Source organism: Curcuma longa, chromosome 20, assembly GCF_044706935.1.
Source record: "Curcuma longa cultivar G26 ecotype Majalengka, Jawa Barat chromosome 20, ITB_CL_G26_1.1, whole genome shotgun sequence".
NCBI classification, from domain to species: Eukaryota; Viridiplantae; Streptophyta; class Magnoliopsida; order Zingiberales; family Zingiberaceae; genus Curcuma; species Curcuma longa.
In genome coordinates, this window is record NC_133880.1 from 6,344,972 (window position 1) to 6,362,901 (window position 17,930).

The 17,930-nt window shown below is 35.1% G+C and overlaps 1 pseudogene; it reads right to left on the reverse strand.

Annotated features, from left to right (window-relative positions):
• Positions 1–379: 379 nt before the first annotated feature.
• LOC141812959 (putative histone acetyltransferase HAC-like 1) overlaps positions 380–17,930 on the reverse strand; it is a 25,172-nt pseudogene continuing 7,621 nt past the window's right edge.

Sequence of the window (17,930 nt, forward strand, 5' to 3'; positions counted from 1 at the left end):
AACGTTGGAATACCACTTAAATAAAATTAACACGGGAAATTATTCAAATTAAAGCTCCTTTTTTATTAATGAAAAATACAAATATTCTTGTAACAAGAGCAAATATGGTAATTGACGTTTTGAGTCACATTTATGTAAAAATAATAAATAAATAAATAAATAGGCAAGAAACACACTAACTACACCATTGTTAGTGAAGCATTTATTATTAATTGCTCATTAAACTATTGAGTTATGTTATGTGTTCAAAATCCATCATATTTAAGCACAAATATTTACAAGGGCTGGCTTCTTGATGATAGCATTTGCAAATAACACATAATACAAATCCTAAAGGCCTAAACCCAAGTTGGATAGATTATCGAGTATCGATTGTCATTCTATTTCTATCAAACCATACAAAACCCACAAGGACTCGCTTTCATCATCAAGCATAATCTAGATGCCCGAATCCGATTCATCTCTAATCCTAAACAATTAAACAACAAACAAACCAATGAACATATATCCAACTGTCAATCAATCAATCAACCCACCCACAGAAAGCCAAGCCAAAGAAAATGTACAAATAGGAGAAATGAATTTTTATTTTTATTTTCTATTTTTATCTTTTATCATATTCAAGTGAAACAAGAACTAGAGGAGATGTGGGCAAAAAAAAAATGCTAGGGTTGTTCACCCCTTTCACCTCCCAAAACCCCTTAGCCTGAAAGATGTAAAATAAAGGGAAGAAAAGAAAAATGAATAAGAATGGATGAATTAGGGACCCCTATCTTACACCTACAACCAAAGGAATGGGGTTATGAAGGAGAAATCAAAGTGTTCCCCTTCCTGATGGATTTAGGTTGAAGAATAAATTAGTTGATGTGAGGGTGAGGGCGACATCCAATCGGCGGCTTCTTTGAACCCATCGTGGACTTGAGGTGCGGAAAAGATTGGTTCCCTTGTTCTTCTTCTTCCTACGCGAAAATGGTGGTTATTTACAGTTAGTTAGTTAACTGGAGTTTCGGGAAACTTCCGCAGCTCGCTGTCTCATCATTTCCATGACAGCAGCCCTTCGTCTCGATTCAGACTGTTGCTGTAGTCTTCTCAAGTGCTCTCTCAGATCTCTGGAAATGTTTGGAAAAGAAAGGACACTAGTTAATCCAGGCAGTAACGGCAAAGAGAGTGTTTGAAGGCGGTAAAAGAGGCAGAAATGTTTGGTACCTGCAGCGCGGCACGCTGCACTCGGATTTGTTACATGCTCGGGAATGGAGTTGGAGGACATACCACATCCTTTTACATACGCGGCAACCTCCTGAAGCGCGTGTTTTGCACTGTATTCCATGGCGGAAGAGGCTCTTAACTTTATGGCAGTTAGGATATTGGCACTGGGGGAACCGACACTGGGAGGCATGGACCAAGAGATCTAACATTTTCCTGAGCTGCAATAGATAAAAGAAGCAAATGAGATCAGTAAAGCAAACAATTTGATGCATGTTATTTGTCGACAGAAAGCAAAGCAAGATCTCATCTTATTCAACTCAAATTCGAAGAAAATGCCAAGTTTATATATGAGAATGATAGCAAAACGAAACATAAAAAGGGGAATGAAATTTTTTTTTATAGGATTACCTGTAAAACACGGTTTTGTCGAGCTTCTTTGTTTTGTGCATCACGCTCAGCTGTCGATGGAGGATTTGTTAACTTGTGGGGATGATCAATGCCACCTTCTTTCTGATAACATCCATTGCAGACATCAAAATCTGCACAAGTTTCACAATGCCAGCCTTGCCCAGTTTCGATGTCATGTTGACAGACATTACAAGTCGTTACAAAGGCTGGGGCAGTTGGATTATGGAGGTGATACAAAACCATCATTGAGGAATGCTTTGCTCGGCGAAGAGTGTCATATTGATAATGGTTCCCTTGACAAAGGCTCAAAAATGATTGTCTGGTGTCGAAAAACTCACTCTCCAAGATCTCATCTTCATCCTTTGTATCCATCGTTACATTGTTTATTTCAATCTGAAAACATTATGTTAGCAATATAAGTACCACGGGAATAAGCATAAGTGAACAAAACCACCAAATCAGCATGCACAAGAACATATCAAATGCGGTAAAAATACACAGCAAGAACAACTCACCGAATGAAGCACATGCTTGTCTCGAGAAGTTATTGGATGTCTTTCCCTTTCATCAAGTCTCTGTTCCAGTCCATGGCACCTAAATTCGAATCATATAGTCAATTGAAGGATTTACAGAAACATCTAATATAGAAGACAATTTAACAAGATAAATCATGTACAAGCTATTAGCCTGAAATACTAATAGACTAGATATAAATTCTGATTTGAAAGACTTATACGCTCTCACCAAAACCATAATGGACAGCCTTGATTGAATAAAAACTACCTTAATTAGACAGCCTTGCCATAACAGCATCTGCTGCTCTATTTTGAGATTGGAAATATTTATCATGAGAAATTTGAATTTTCAAGCCAAAGATAATTGCTCAAGCATCTGACTCCATTTGCAACCTAAAGCTTCTATATTGCTTTGGAGCATAGAATTAAAAAGTGTTTGCAAGTGACATGTGATAGACACATCCATAGTATAAGCGTTGTATGCAGCCTCCTAGGTGCATGTATATGCAATTATATTTAAATAAACATTTTAGATTTTTCTATCCATATCAAGAAAATTTAAATATTTTTCAACAATTCATTAATATGTATTTTACACCTGACCTAAGATATGGAATAATAAAGGGATAAGGCCTAACATTCAATAGGAAAAATCCCCAAAAGGCCTCAAATGAGTCATGTGTTTTAGAGAGATATAACCAACAATAATTGTAGTTGTGAAGGATTACCATCATTGAATTACTTATAACGATCACATTACATTCTCTTTCACTAAGTTCTATTATAAACCACAAGCGAGTTTAGATTCATTTGCTCTCAAAGCTTTTGGAACTAAATTTAATGTTAAGAATGATCAAAATGTATCCTCCTATAAGATATCCATCATATAATCAAATTACATCAACCAATGAATCTCTTTAATTCTCTATTTTTGGGTTCTTTGTGATATGATTAAATGAAAACAAAATAGAATGCTTATCTTCTTCACATCTAGTTATTTCAAAATATCTATTTAAGTTGGGTCAAACTAATAGATTAACTAGGTAAACATAGCAAAATAAAATTAAAACAATACGTGACTGCTGAATGCATATGTGGGCACATTGATACGATGGCATCAGCCACATACAGTTTCATAAAACAATGGTTTGAAGAGTTTTGTAGGTCTCTCATAAGAATTTGGTTATGTTTCTAATAAGAGCGACTTAAGGTATATAAGTTCGAGTTTTACTATGTATGTAAACTCAAGTAATTGTTTGACTCATAGGAGTTATCTTTCGGGACTATGATGTCTCTTTTGGTACTAAAATTACAAGCGATAAAAATGTAGCAATCTTCTGCAGAAGCCTTTAGAAGATTCAAGCCTTTCAGTAGCATATAAATTGGTTACTCCAAGGTGTACATGAGGTCTAAATTGGTCACTCTGACAAAAATCGAAATTATATCAGTTCATTACAAAAGGTTGAAAAGTAAGCATCTACAGAAAAAATAAAATGTCAGGTATATCTTTGATTAATATACCAAGGAAATAAGTATATGATGCTTCAAAGATGGCACTTACTTAGCACATAGTTGAAATTTTTTACATTGATTGCATACCCAGCGTGTCCCAGATACCATTAGTGCACAGCAATGTGTACAAGCATGCTGCAAATGAACCATGATAAAGTCTTCCTTCATGGGATATATGGTTTCACCAAGCTGGGTGAGAAAGAGAAGGAATAAATAGGATATCAACAACAATATTTAGTTTTTCAAAAGAAATGCAAGTTATCTGTGACAGAGATGGAAAGTTAAAAAACAAAGTCCCACCACATTCTAATAATTAATCTAGGGTGTGAAGAAGGTATAAAGTATTGACATGGGTATATGGCATGTATCTGATAAATACATCTCAAATTGAGCGAAATGGAAGTCAATTTGCTGCAGTAAAATTTTGCCACTTAATTATACCAGACATTGATCTATTGCAAATCAGCATCATAATAAATATCAAAATTCAATAAGCATTATGGAGATATTGAGACTAAACACAAGAAAAAATCTGGACAGCAGAAAAAAGCAATGAAAGAAAAGGCAAACATACTGAAACAAAAGGTGAACATACAAGGAAAAAATAAATAAGAACTCCATATTTAACAAGGAAACAGATACATTATTGCTTTTTCCAGACATACTCTACTAAAATTCTTGTTGAAGCATTTGACATACATGTAGACCTCTCCAGCCAAATTAACAAATATAAAGTTACTAAGTGCTTTAAAGGTATACTGGACAACTTAAAGTCAATGTGACTCTCAGACAAACCAACTAATATAAAAGATAAAATTCGTATTACTTTTTACATCAATATACCTGAAGAAACAGGTATTCTCACCTTGACTAATGTATTTGAATTATAGTCATGTAGGTTAGTATTGCTGCTGGAAAGTGGGTGCTTTAATCTCTGAACATTTTTGGCTATATTGGCATGTCACCATTAAGAGATTCAATGAGATTCAACAGTCAGGACAAGATTAGTAACTTACCTACTTTGCAACTGGACCATGCAAATTTCCTTGATGTTTAATCATATATGACCTTTAGAAAGTATGCTTTGAAGAAACAAGTACCACTACCTAAAAAGTATGCTTTGAAGAAACTAGTACCATTATCTAAAAGTATGCATTGAAGAAACAAGTACCACTACCTAAAAAGTATGCTTTGAAGAAACAAGTACCATTACCTAAAAAGTATGCATCGAAGAAACAAGTACCACTACCTAAAATGATAGGCAACTAGCAACTAAGAGAAGCATAATAGGTTACCTTTTGCATCAACAAAGCATCCTTGGAAGCATTGCCGGAAAGGTCAATGTGGCCAGCAGCTTTCAAAGCCCTTTTTGATATCGTACTTTTAGTTTTCCCTTTCTTTTGTTGCTTCCTACTATCATCTTCTAGACAAAGTTGATTGATCATATCCTCTGCTGCACCAGGCCAGTAGTCTCCATCAAAATAAGGCAGACGAGCTGCTGTAACCTTAGCCTTGCACTCCCCAGTATTTACAAAGAAATGATCGTATAAATTAGTGACATCAACAACCACATTCTCCTTTGTAGCTTTCCGAAGCATTGCCAGATACCTAATAAGACATAGGGAATGATGCATTAAGATTATGTCAAACAATACAATATTGGAAACATAAAATTTTATTACAAAGCTTTAAACTATACCATTCACGCAGTTTGTCAGATTTAGGAGTCTTCTGAATCTCAGGGTGGCAATAAAGGATATAGTCTTCACCCTTAAGAGGAGGACAAGCCCAAATATAGCAACTGGTAAAACCACGTTTCTTACAATACTCAAGATATCCTATCTGATGCAAGAAGAGGAGAGGTTTCAATAATTGCATAATCAAATACATTTAATTCTAAGAAAAAGTTGTAGGAAAATCATTAAAACAACTACAGAATATAATACCAAAATTTCATGATAAGCAACAGTGCGCAAAGCTTCTCCTGTCACTGATATCGTATCAGGTCTGAAATATTTCACTGAGTCCAGATATGAAAGATATACTCGCCGCTGGTTGGGGAAGGAACATTCAGAACCAAACTCTTGAACATACATGGCAAAGAGGCAAACTTCTACTCCTTCAATCTTCTGGAACAACAGTAAAGCCTGTACAAAATCTATGTGAGTACAACTCTACAAGTTGTCATGACATTTGAACTTATGCTGACAATAGATGTAAAGTTCATTTGAAATATTGAACTTTTAATCAATGCATAGCTTTAAAATTATCTGACACTATTATTTTACAACTTTTACCTTGGATTTATAAGGAAATTCCTTTGGGTAATTTTCCTCTTGAAATATCTCTAAAAACCGTTGCTTCACTTCCAGTTTTTTGTCAACTGATGATACAACTCTAACTACAAGTCCTTCTGCACCTGGGACCTAAAATTTGCCACATATTTGTATTTTTTTCAGGTAAAGAATTAAAAATAGGAATTGTTGAAAAAAGAGAATTAACTAAAAAAGGTAAACAAATTTAGAGAATGTTGTGATTACACTTACTAAATGGTATACAAACAGATTGTTCCCAGCACAGTCATGCTAATAAACATAGCATCAAATTCAACTTAGGAAACAAATTATAGCCAAGCATATAAACCTTCCTCAGCCTTCATACACTAGCAAATAGGTCGATATTAAAAGGCATAAGCATTGCTTCTTCATCTTCTTCTGTTGCTTTTTCAATTTGTACATGTCAGCACCAAGTCGCATAACATCATGTCAAACAGCATAAACCATCCTAACAAAGGATCAATCTAGTAATAATTCCATAAGATTATGGCATGATCATTACTTCATGTGAGCAAAAACACAAAATGTACAGGAAGTTACTTATACCCTCTTTCTGCAGGTATAATGGAGTAAAGATTAAAATGTTAAAATTGTTGATGCAAATAAAAATACTTTAAAATAATAAAGCAGTCCGATAAAATTAAAATGGTTGAAAGTTTAATATTTTTATTTTACTTTGACCTAAAATACAATTCTATTTTGTTTAAATTTTACTGTTTCCGGTACACCTATCCTCGTTTGGATGCTTTTAATAAGAACAACTAATTATAGGGCCAATTATTTTTATTTTGGCCTAAAATACTATTTTACTATTTCTAGTACATCTAGCCTAGTTAGTTAGTCTTGACTTTAAGTAAGAACAAGTTATGGTATATTGTAGGACGGTCCATACAAAGACCATCCCATCAGAGGAGGAGCCAAACAATGAGATATGGTGTCAATTGACCCCACCATATTTTTTTAAATACAATATACAGATGATAAATCAATTAAAATAATAAGTTGCATATCCATTTCAACATGTATATGATACCAATAAAAGATTTATGAATTATTTTGCCACCATTTCAAAAATCTTCTAGATCCACCACTGAATCCCAAAATTCATTCATTCAATAACCAAATCAGAGTTCCCATTCATATTTTCTCTTCAATCTTGTAAGATCGGTGATTGAGGCTAGAAATCCTGTGAGATTGACAAATGATGCCAGTGAATATTTCTTATCCTGCATCAAGTACTATCTATTATGAAGGGACTGCAATGGGTAACATTTTATAGGTTATTAGCAATTACAAGACCAACCAAACTTGTGGGTACTCACATTTAAACACATGAAATCACCATAAGAGCTTTGGATAGTTTGGATCTATTATTCACAATGATATCATATATAGCACAAGAATGAATAGTCAAACTTGGCAAGAGCTTTTGGGGTCTTGTGTGATCGTCAAGTGACCCTAAGGCTAAAAGTTATAAGATTGTGGTATGACCCATCATATTTTATGGATGAAAACATAGGGCTATTAGGAGTCAATAGGCACAAAAAGTTAATAGATATAGAAGAACTGAATCGATTAGAATGGAAGGTGTAATTGGGACACACAACTTGATGAGGTATATTATTATTCTCATTGGATTTTAGCTTGTAACAATAAATTATTTGTATGATTATAATGATGTTGTCACTAACTTTAGCGAGTAATTGAATTGATTGCACCAAGTACAATAACAACAACCAAGCTTTATCTCACTAGGTGGGGTAGGCTATATGGATCTTTCTATGCGCTCCATCCTCTACTATATCATCATTTATATTTAAATAAATTATATATTATTTTATTGTTACTAATCAAGTCTTTTTTGATCTTTCTCTTCCTCGTTTGATGTGCACATTTGTCACAGTTTCACATTTCTAATCGTAGCATCTATTGGTCATCTACGTACATATCGGTATCATCTTAAACGTGTCTCTCTGAATTTCCCTCAATAGGTGCAACCCCAACTTTCTCTTTAATATTTTCTTTTCTTATCTTGTCTATCCTTGTATGCCCACACATCCACTTTAACATCCTCATCTCTGCAACTCTCATTTTCTATTCATCTGCTCAAGTCATAGTCCAACATTCAACTCCATATAATATAGCAGATCTAACCACTGTTTTGTAAAATTTTTCTTTAAGTTTCAAAGGTACTTTATAATCACATAGAACACCTGACGCTCTCCTCCATTTCAACCATCCCACTTGTATTTTATATAAGACATCTTTCTCAATTCTTTCATCCTTTTGTAAAAATGATTCTAAATACTTAATACTCTCAGTTATAGATAACTCATCATCTCCTATCTTAACAATTGTCTGATTACATCTAATATTACTAAATTTAAATTTCATATATTCTGTCTTTACTCTACTAAGTGTAAAACTTTTCACTTCTAGCGTTTCCCGTCAAGATTCGAGTTTAACATTTATTTCTTCACGTATCTCATCTATCAAAATAATATCATCTGCAAATAACATGCACTATGATATCATATCTTGAATATGTCCAGTAAATTCATCCATGATTAATAGATAAGGACTTAAAGTTGATCCTTGATGTAACCTATTATTACGTATTGATATACCCTGGTCAAGAAAGTCAAGGTTTGGTCTAGGTGGAAGTAACACATCAGATGAGGAAATGGGGGCCCGACTAGCTCCATGCCCGACTGACTCCACGGTCTCCCCAACGGAGGTCAACTCACCGATCGGCTCGACTTAGCCGATGCCACACTCCTGCTCAAGTAACTCCACTCCATCAACCTAACGTCCCACACTCTTCCCGCCTGAATGACAAGTGGGATAGTAGAGCTCTTGGAATAGTAGCTAACCTAACTCGTTATTAATGCAGCATGGCCTTCTACAACACTAGGCATGGGTGATAGGACTCTTTCTTACAATGATGGGATATTTTTCTCACTGTCGATATGATGCCTCCTCTGCTAATTCTATATAAAAGGAACTAGCTTTCCGCGGGCCCAAGTACACATACGTGTAACTTGCTTCATTCCTAGCATTCCACTTCATTTTCTTCTTCATCTCTGACCGACAGACTGACTTAGACATCGGAGTGGCTGAGCCAGGACAACCCCTGGTCTCCATCCTGACCCTCTATCCCTCCTTGGAGCTGTGCAAGCTTGCCGCTTTCTTCCGACTGCTTGTGGGCTTCGCGTGACACTGTCAACATTGAAGCTAGGTGTCCGGTGATTCATCCGGTGACGATCCCAAGCATGAGCACCTATCTTTATAGGGAACGCTTCTATTAATTCGCCTGAAGTATTCACTCTTATCATTACATTCTCATACATATTCTTAATTAATTCAATATATATTATGCTAACACTTCTCTTTTCTAGAATTCTCTATATAAGTCTCCGGGGCCATGGTGCCGCGGTAGGACATCCAGGTTGTCACCCAGGCACCTACGGTTCGATCCCCAACTACGATGTATTTGTAGGAATTTTCCTCCAAATGGAAATCGCAATCAAAGGATGTTGGGCATCTGGGTTGGCCGCTGCGTGCGCTTCCCGATTTACCCTGGTGGCCGGTGGGAAACTTCCATGGGTCCGGGCCGGTCACCCCCAGGGATTGAGTCAATGCGACTAACTGGGATTATCATTTTTTTAAAGAATTCTCTATATAATTTCCCTTGAGACTCTATCATAAGCTTTTTCTAGGTCGACAAATATCATATGTAAGTCTTGCTTTTGTTCCCAATACTTTTCAATTAGTTGTCTAAGAAAATGTATAGTTTCTATTATCGACCTTCCAACAAAAATCCAAATTGATTTTCGATCACCGTAGTCTCCTTTTTTAGTCTTTTTTCTATCATTCTTTATTAAAATTTCATGGTATGGCTCATTAGTGTAATACCTCCTTTATATAAAGGAATTAGAATACTTACTCTCTAATTCTTATATAAGGAAATTAGAGTTCTTACCCTCCACTGATCGAGTATTTTTTTTTAATTTTTAATATTAGGTTGAATAACTTTGTAAGTCATTCAATACCTTATTTCTCTAGGTAATTCCATACCTCTATTAAAACATCATCTGGTCCAATTATTTTTCCATTTTACATCCCATTTAAAACTTGTTATACTTTTGAAATTTGAATTCTACGATAAAAATTTAAATTTCAATACTCATTTGACCTACTTAAATTACCTAAGATAAGTTAATCACATAAATCTTCATTAAAAAGTTGATAAAAAATATCTCTTCCATCACTCTTTTATTTTCTTATCATTTACTAGTACCTCATTGCATTCATCTTTAATACATCTTATTTGAATAAGATATCTTGTCTTCCTCTCTCTCACTTTAGTTATTCTGTAAATGTTTCTTTCCCCTTCTTTTGTATCCAATTTTCGATATAAATATTCAAAAAATTTATTCTTAATTTCATTCATAGCTTTCTTGGCCTCTTTCTTGTCTACTATATATTTTTTTAATTTTTCTCGTTCTTACAAGTGTATAATATCTAATAGGCTCTTCATTTTTCTTCACTTTCTCTTGTACTTTTTCATTCCACCACCAAGATTCTATAGTTGGTGGTCCATGTCCCTTTGACTCATCAAGTACACTCTGAGCTACTATTTTCAACTTTGATATCATCTTATCTCATGTTGTATTCAAATCGACATATATTTCTCCTAATACCTATACTTCTATCCTCTCCTTAAATATGTTTATTTTTTATTCTTTAACTTCCACCACTTAATTCAAGGAGTCGTATATATTTTCTTTCTATTGATATTATGTTTGAGATGTATATGTAACACTACTAACTTATACTGGATGGTTAAGTTTTCTCCAGGGATGACCTTACAATCTTTACAAATCTTCCTATCTTTCTTCCTAACTATAAAAAAGTCAATTTGCAATTTATTATTTCCATTTTTGAATGTGATTGTATTCTTCTCTTTTCTTAAAAAATATGTTAGCTAGTATAAGATCATATGCTATTGCAAAATCCAATATAGTTTTCCTTTCTTCATTTCTTGTTCCAAACTCATAACTCTCATGCACTCTATTATATTCCTTATTTTTTACTTCTATATGTCCATTTAAATCTCCTATTAAAATCATTTCAATTGGCGGGATATTTTGTGATACCTCATCTAGGTCATCCCAAAATATAGATTTGATGTGTTTATCTAATTCTACTTGAGGTGCATATATGTCAATTACATTGATAGTTTCTTTCACCACCACTATCTTAACAGATATAATCCTATGCCCTTTCTAACTACTTCTACTATTTCATCCTTTGGCGAATTATCGACAATAATACCTACTACATTTCTTGTTTTACTTCTTTCTGTATACCATCACTTAAAATCCGAATTCTCTATCATTTTTCCTTCTCTTCTATTCATTTTATCTATTGTACACACAAAATATTAATTCTTCTCTTAATCATCGTAGCTAGTACTTTCATTATTTTACCAGTGAGTGCTCCTAGATTCCATATTCTAAATCTTAGACAATTAGATTTTTTATAATGTTTGTTCTTACTCAACCTATGGTGTAACAACTCTTGTATATTTAACACTACATTCAAGTTCTCATGGAGATGTAACGATCCTTACCAAAACATTACAGTTGGACCTTGTAACGCGTTCCTTACGAGGAACATCCTAGCATTAGCACAATAGTTTGATGGATTCATTTATTAAATATTTGTCTGTAAGTCCACGCTGACTGACAACCTAACGTGCAACCCTCACTCTTTTCAATCGAGCTTAGGACCGGCTTTGGCAGGGTTGAATTGATTGCACCAAGTGAAATAAAAAAAAATCAAATTACCACAAGGTTTAAGCTTCAATTTGAAAATTATTAATAATGAATAATGGATCTAGGATGAAAATGATTCTCTTTTTGGAGAAGTATTTTTTCTGAAATGTTTATTTTCAACTTCCATTTGGCAAAACATTTCTCTTGCCACTAACCAAAAGAAAATAAGCAACCCATTTTCCTAAATATAATCAGTTTAATGAATGGAATCTAAAGAAATGTATACCAAAAACCACATGAACCTCACTATGTAACTTATATATATATATATATATATATATATATATATATATATATATATATATATAAACTGTATTACGAGTTGTAAATGCCATGCATAAGACCCAGAAGCATACATTCTAAGTATCAAAAGAAATTTAGTAAACAAATAAAGAAGATAAAAATAAGGAATTAGTCATCAGAATAACCTCCTCTGTGTTTTTGCCAAGTAGTCTAGCTCTATCCATTCTTTCTTGCTTGAGCCTCTTGAAGAGTCGTTGTTCTATGTGATCACTCAGGATTGTTGTTGGAAGATCTTTTGCACCAAGAACAGCACTCTGGGGTAAAGGCTTGCGTTCACCATTTTCTATCTCCTTTACATTACAATTTGGGCAAGTATATTCAGCCTGGCCTCTCTCATTTCTTCGGCCATTAAAGAGAGCACATATTTGATGTTGCCAAGCTTCACATTTATCACATTGTACCCACTGCATGAAACATCAAGAGATAAGAATCATGAACCATTCAGAACCATTAACCAAGCCAAGCATAATCCTAAAAAAGATATTTTGAAAGAAAATATAAAAAGCCAAGATCGATCACAAGATTTATTACCCATTCTTCTGTTTCCTCATCATTTTTCTTCTTTTCAAGCTTTGCCTTAAGAAATGTAGAACCTTCAACTGCTATAGTATCACCACGAGTCTCATTATAGCATGGGATGCAAAAGTAGTGACGGGTTTCACCACTTCCAACTGTGTAGTACATAGCATTTCGCTTTATCCTTGCACCGCATGTTGAACAGTATATTGGAGGGGGATCAAATGTAAGCTTTTCCACTGCACAAAGTTGACATGAGTTCTCATTCATTGTGTGTTCCATTGCCTGGTTCTTTTCAGCTTTAGCTTTACTCTGCAACAACCAATTTTGAGATATGAGAGAAAATTGCAAAAAAAGAAAATACAGTACAAATGTTTCTTATGGCTCCAATGCTATGACAATATCTATCACAAAGTAAGAATATAGTAGGTAAGGAATCCAAGAAATTTAGCAGCTAAAAATGCTTCCATGCAATATGGTACCAGCAAGGAGAATTAGAAATGTGAAATGGAAAGACAACCCTAGTGCTTATTTTGACAAGGTGATTTCTATAACACAAGAGCAATGTGACTATCCAACAATGACCATGAGAAAATACATCACATAAAGTACTGATTCTTCTCTGAAAGAAATTCTAAAAGTGCAGAAAAACAAGCACAAGATAACCAGAGAGTATTTTACGAATTTGTACACATTTGTTTTGCTTTTTTTGCTTTCCTTCTAGAAATCAACTAATCTCAAATAAATGTTGGTGTAGCTAAACCCAAACAAACATGATATTTTGCTAACTAAAACATGTCAAATAATACATGACAGAGAAAACAGCAAGATTATAGTTTCTGGAAGTCGAAAGAAACATAGTTCGTTTGACTATCATAATGTTAAGGAAACAACTCAAACCACAGCTCAAACTTTATAATGATAGCAACAGATTTTGATAGTCCAACAGCTAACCTGGCCATCCCATCGCCTGAGACTATGAATATGGTCCCTGATTTGTTCTGGAGTGAAAAGCTCAGTTAAGGAGACACCTTTTATCTTAGGCTTCCCTGATTTACTTGCAGTTGCTTGATCAGTGGGCTTGTCAAAACTTTCCTGCTTGATATGATTTTTTGCCTGATCAATCTCCTCTTCAACCATCAAGGTTTCTTGCTTAATATTACACTTAACATGATTGGAAGTATTAGATTTCATATCAATCATTTTGGTCTGGTTTCGATCAATGTTACTTCCATAAATTGGTAATTTTTCGTGTCCAGTGCTAATGTATCGTTCAGTCTTTGTATCAGGGATTTCACATTTAGTGGACATGACCACGTCAGTTTGTTTGCAGTTCTGAAGCTGTGCCTCCTGGAAGCCATGCGAATGATCCTTAGAAGAATGCAATGCTGCAGATGATCCATTGTCAGTAACAAGAGGAGATACACGTTGAATTTTCCTACACTTAGCCTGCTTATCGTCAGACAGTTCAGCAATCACTGCATCTCTTTTGATCCTATTATTGTCAGCATCCATCTGTCTTACTGAGATAGCATCAGATAAAGCACCAGTAAGTTGAATCATTGTGGTCTTAGACTCCATATCACCAGTGATTTCAATAGCATCTCTCCCCTTGCTTGTAGTATTGGCAGCATCGGCTTGACTCTCTGAACCAGCATCAGATAAAGCACGAACAGGCCTTCTACAAGAAGCCATAAAGCTACGAACTGGCACGCATACAGGACAATCAGCTGCTCGGCAATAATGGAAATGTCGAAGAAGCCCTCTACTAGGCTTACAGCGGGCATACTCGCATGAGTCACTATTGCAGCTACGTATGTGAGTTATTAATTCTTGAACTCTTAAGCAATAAACTTCTGGGCATTGTCCTTTTGGAGAAGGACAACGCCGAGCATGGTGCAAAAACAACAACCACCTAATTTGCTTCAGATAATTTGATTTGCCTATAGATTCCTCCAGGCCAGGAGCAAGTCCCCTAGAAAAATGGGGCATAGTTGTAGCAGTAATGACATTAGATCTCTGAAGGGAGATATGAGGTTGCTGAACTTCTTCCTTCACAGTGACTTTCTGATGAAATTCTGAAGGTTCTTCAATTGAAAGTTTATCCAACAATTGTACCCCTTGTGAAGGTTGAAGTTGAAATTGGTCCCTTGTTAGTGATCCGCTAGACAGGTTGTTGATATCCCTTTGAGAGTTCTCAGCCAAGTCATTTGGGTGCAATGACTTGTGAGGACCCTGTAGAATCTGAACATGAAATTCTTGAGAACCAGATAGTTGGCTGACAAATTGTGCTTTAGGATGGACTTCAGGACACTGAGATTGTGATTCTGATGGTAGGATCTGCTGGGAAACTTGTGGATCTAGTGCCCCAGAATGGTTCATAAGTCCATGCCCTGACATTTGCTCATCTAAAGAAATTCCTGAAGTCTGTCTCCGCAGATCAGATGGTACAGTTATTTGGTTTTGTTGACCTTGCTGCTGCTGCTGCAATAGCAGCTTATTTTGGTTTTGAAAGAACTGGGTATAAGATGGGCTAGCTTGTTGCTGAGATTGTTGCACCTGTGAGTGTGATTGCAATACCTCATTTGTCGATTGTGATCCATGTACATTCAATTTGTGTGAAGGATCCATTGTGTGGGGCCTTATTTGTGTGTACTGAGGATTTAAACTTGTTTGATGGTAAAGCATGCCTGGATTTGTTCGCAATCTCATTTGCAAGCTTCCACTGTTGAGGTTATTCAGAGCAGATAATGCAGATGAACCAAGGCCATGAATAATATTAGATCCTGATACATCAGCTCCTTTCATAGAATAAACATCAAGTCCATTAGACAACATTTGCTCAGACAATGGCACTGCATAACATTACAGCAATATTACAAATTTATAAGAGCGCACTTCCAGAAATAAAATAAGTGCAGCAAATTAGAATGAAGCTTGTTAGATAAGGATATGAAACTAAAATAATATCCAATCTGTTGGCTCAAGATACACGTAGTAGATTCAGTTTAACATGGTACATAATAACATTTGCCAAGTTGGTACATAGCACCTCCTCCTTATTGTACCTCCAAGATAATAATTACATTAAAATTCATTTTCCCATACATTACATATCAGGAAATTAACAGTAAATTTTACACTTTTTCCACTATTCATAGGTGATTTAATTGCACTAAGAAACTAGGCCCTTGATTTCCATTCAACACAGGCATAAATTAGAGTCTAAAATTCACCATGTTGTTCAGTAATTCCATCGCTTGATCCATAGATAAATACAAAATCAGATAAAAGATTTGATCCTGGATATGTACAATCTGATTACTTGTATGGAGACAGCATGAAAAAGCAAAAGATATCTAGAAAGTGGGAAACTCAGATAACAGATTATCATATTGATAGCATTACCTGGCATTCTAGGTTGGTGTATTTGCTGATCAAAGTGCTGTTGCAGAGGCTTAGGAGGAACATTGGGAGGCCCAGTCTTTAGTAACCCCTCTAAATTTGTAGACCTATTAAATTGCATGTTGCTCCCAACTGAATCCAGACCACCATTCGCAACTCCGTTTGGCATGCTATGCAGTAAAGTTTTCTGCAGAGTGCTTGGCCTGATACCGCTATCAATCTGCCCTCCTAAACTATGTAATAAGTGGTTGCTTGGGTTTCCAATATTCCGTTTCTGTTGTAACTCCAACGGTATTGTAGACTCATCACTAGACAGATTAGTTGCATTGGATGATCCTGAGGCAAAGGATACTGACTGTGGATCTATATATCCAGGTGTTGGAATCATCTGATTAGATTGTCTTGGTACGCCAGCGGAGTTAGAATGCATTACATTTCTTACAACTGAACCAAGAGGAAAGTTTGTACCTTGTCTCTGATGGCCATTGGAAACTGCACAGAAGAATACGTCTCATCTCTGTACATGACCAAAAGGGAGCAAACAAAAGATAATAAAACTATGAAAGACCGACAGAATTACCATTAGCCAAATTAAATGGGGTATTGACATCAGTCAGACCATTCCCAGTTGGTGGCAAATTTCCCATGTTTGTTGCGGAAGGACATTCAACACTTGGACCACTCATTTTTGGGTTCTCAATTGAACCAGATACTATCGATTGTGTGCTTCTATCTTGTTGCATCCCAGGTGTTGGAATCATCATATTGGGAGTAGAAGAAGGTCTAACTTGATGTTGTGCACGCTGTTTGCTGTTAAAAATACTTTTGATGATGGACAAAAATCGATTTTCATCTGACTCCGTATACAAAGTCAAATACTCATCCTGGTCATAGTTCAATAGATATTGCAAAGCTTGTAAGGATTAGCATAGAAAAAAATTAGCATTAAAGTGAAAAAGAGGCATGTGATAAACTTACTAAGAAAAGATGTAATGGGCTTGGATATTGAGATAACTTAAAATTTTTTTAAAAAATGATTATCTTAGTAAAGTAGAAATAATACCTTTGTTGCAGTGTCTCTAAACATAGCATCCTCCAAGCGCTTGACCATTTCCGGTAGCTTACGCAGCCAGTCATTCGACTGATTTTTTCTTTGAAGTATATTGTAACTGCAACAAGTGAAATGTTTCTAACTAGTCACAAATTTTTGGCAATAGCAAGCATTTGTATATATAAATGAAATATGCACAAATATTCCTAAATATAATAATGCAATTCATGGGCATGCATCCTGCATCAACTATATATCGCTTTTTCAATTTTAAAGGATGCCTAAATAGTTAAATAGATACATGACATTTTGCAAGGAAGTTAATGCTGCAGAAAGTGCTTACCATTTCAAGATGATTAGGTATTATAATGCCTAACGTGATATGTGCTAGTCATGGCAATCTTTCTCTTTTAGATTAAAAAGAATAAAATGCAAACCCTTTGGCCTACGAGCAACTTTCCAAATGTCAATGATTAAGAATCCGAGAGAAAATTGATTGGCATAGGCATATCATGAATCTTTGATTACCAAGATCAACAAACAACAGTGAAAATAAACATTAGATAGGTTAAAGCATTACTCCGGTATGTGAGTTTTATTTTATTTGTATTACCACAGCTTGTCTTAATTAAGAAAGGGAAAAAAATGCAAGAGTTGCAGCACAGCTTCCTAAGTCAAGGGAAGGAAATTCAAGGATACTAAAGAGAGCAAAAAAAACAATTGACAAAAAAGGGGGGTGTTAAAGAAGAAAGAACAAAAGAGAGACAAATAGATAGCGAAAGGACTATTATGTTGCTCAAAATTGTGGCTATGTTCTACATCATCAATTCTAAAAAAC